We start from the raw sequence: 2,560 nt of genomic DNA, 5'->3' as shown, positions 1-2,560 counted from the left end.
AACTATGCTGAAGCTTGTTCACTCTTCCAAAAACTGCAAACTTGCAAAGTCCGGGGATGAAAAGGCAAAAGCAACAGAAACTGCCCAGCAATGACCTTCATGCTCCTGGGGGGTGGAAGGAGCAGGAGGGAGAAGGGGGGGCAGAGCTAATTAAAACTATGAGCTAGAGCAAGGTGGTGAGTGCTAATCCATAACTCCCACCTCCAGATCCATCATGGGGCTGCATACTGAGACACGTGTGTGCACACGTGCAGCAAGACACAAAGAGGCAGCCTGCACACTGGCACACAGCAACCCTACTCGGTGGGAGGCAAACCCTGCCCTCTGCGTGATAGCTGCACAGGGCCCTGTCTACTGTGGAGCTGGTACAACTGTGCTATGTGTAGTAGGAGCAAAGAGTGTGGAGCTAGCTCAGTGAGTGCAAGACTCACCCGCCTGCTACAGAAGCTGGCTTTGGGGTGATGCCCTCCGTAGGCCCACGTAGCACAGTTTGGGGCAGGCAAGGGGAGAAGTGGGGCAGGGCTGGTGGACAAGGTGCTGTGCAGACTCACTAGCCATTGCCCTCTTGAGCAGATGCACAGCAGACTCCATTGCCCAGTGCAGCCTGTAGGAGAAGGTCCTTTCCCTCAGCCCTAAATGCCTCTGCTTCACCTTGGCCTGGTTTGGATGGAGCTGGCTGATCCCACAGAGGGTCAGATTTATGGGCAGGTTCTGCAGCTGGCTTCCAAGTTGTAGAAATCAAGGCTGGCTCCCTCCTTCTGTCCTGGGCCTTGGAGATTGGGGCCTGGAGCGCAGGGAAGCTTCGGGAAGAAGCTAGCTCTCCTTATCTATGACTGTTTTTATTGTAATCTATATATTTCTATTGTTTTAAGGCATAAAACATTATAAATTTAAGAAAGAAGCCATCACATCTGGTATGTAGTGTTCTGATGTGAGGTGAAGCAAGAGGGACAACCAACCTACAGCCATATGCACTATAAATAGGCACTCAATTAAAATCATAACTACACTGTATATGCTTCAATATCACAGAGAAATAGAACAATAAATTCCATTGACGTGGTTCAGCGTGTCTGGAATCCTAAAGTGCTTTCGTTTCACACCATCTGCAGGGAAATAAGAGCCTGCTCCTGTGAGATGCTGCATGACCTCTGTCCTTATTGAGCATGATCCAAAGTTCAATGATGTCAGTGGAAATCTTTACATGGAAGCATCTTTATCTTCCATTCAGCTTGTGGCAGGTACTCAGGACCTTGCAGAATCTGTGAGATCTGGTTACAGTGGTTTCATTCAACAAAAAAAAAAAAAAGGCTTTTCAATCAAAAGGAACATTTTTCTTTTGGTCAAATTTCAGGGAGGGGGGACTTAATGGGGGAAATAAGCTGCATTTTTTTCTAGTTTTTAGTAAACATTCTCAGTTTTTGAAGGTGAAGATTTTTTACCAAAAATGTTTCTTGAAAAAAAGTTTTTTTTGCCAGAAAAATGTGTAAACAAAACCATTTAAAAAAAATTTCTCAGAAAAATAATTGGCATTTTCTGACCAACTCGAGGATCAAGCCTCATGTTTACTATGAGGCTGTCATGAAAGTCACAGATTCCAGGGTTTTTCCATCTCTCTCCATTGGACCTGTGATTGACTATTTTTAAATGAGCTCACCTAACAGAAACATGTGCTAATGCCACAGCAGGGGATGCCCCAAGCTCTGCAGGGTATAAACAGCTTCTGCTTCTACTTCCATCAACATTCACCCACTACAGCCCATGAAACTTTTCACCAGGAGCAAAGATCAGCAGTGGTGCTACTCGGGGAACTACTGGAGACAAGTGTACTTCAGGATGGGGTGAAAAAGCTGGACCACCTGAAGCATTACATTGATGAGTGGCAGTTGGTGGTGATCACAGAGCATTTACGGGTAGGAGTAGGGCAATGACAGTGCAGCTGGGGTGGGGATGGCTGGGTGAGATGGGGAATGGGCTATTTAGGGAAACTCACTGTGACTAACTCCAGGTCCTGAGTTTGCATCATAAGGGCTAGACTTTGTTTTCTTAAATGACATCTCAGCTTAGAACTGATATCAGAAGGAGGAACCACCAAATCCTTAGCTAAATATTTTATCTCCACAGCTGCTCGGGCCCAGTTAATCAGTTAACATGAACACCTTTTAGAATTTCTGTGTGATGTTTTCAGGCTGTGTTTGTTCAAAATCACGCTATGTGCTGGTGCTTCGGATGCCCTGGGAGAACGAGAAACGGAAGTTCAGAAAACTAGTCTGGCACCGGGAGTGAGCAAACAAAGAGGAGACACTTTTTGCCAGAAATAAAAAATGTTACTTTTTACTCCCCTCCCCCCGCTCCCTGTGCACATAGATGATTTGCTTCATACGTCTCAAAAGCAACGCTCTCCTAAGGGCTTGCAACTGTTCCTAAAAGTTACAGGCCAAAAAAATAGGGTCTGTTTTCGGCCAAGTTAGTAGATGGGGTTAAATTAGGGCTTATTTTGAATCCTAGTGGCAACTTGAACCATGGGTCTATAACCACAGTAGCATTAAACCTTTTATCT

General features: G+C 45.5%; 1 long non-coding RNA gene across 1 annotated transcript; it reads right to left on the bottom strand.

The window, feature by feature from the left end:
• Window positions 1-366: 366 nt before the first annotated feature.
• LOC137154015 (uncharacterized) lies at window positions 367-2,215 on the bottom strand. Its single transcript, XR_010920020.1, has 2 exons — window positions 1,994-2,215; window positions 367-1,271 (listed from the first exon to the last, which is right to left on the bottom strand). It is a non-coding gene; the product is annotated as an uncharacterized lncRNA (long non-coding RNA).
• Between the last annotated feature and the right edge of the window lie 345 nt (window positions 2,216-2,560).

Source organism: Emydura macquarii, unplaced genomic scaffold (assembly GCF_026122565.2).
Source record: "Emydura macquarii macquarii isolate MOO-44397 ecotype Brisbane River unplaced genomic scaffold, CSIRO-AGI_Emac_v2 contig_1253, whole genome shotgun sequence".
NCBI lineage: Eukaryota > Metazoa > Chordata > Testudines > Chelidae > Emydura > Emydura macquarii.
The sequence above is the reverse complement of the archived record's forward strand: the minus strand, read 5'-3'. Positions and strand labels throughout refer to the sequence as shown.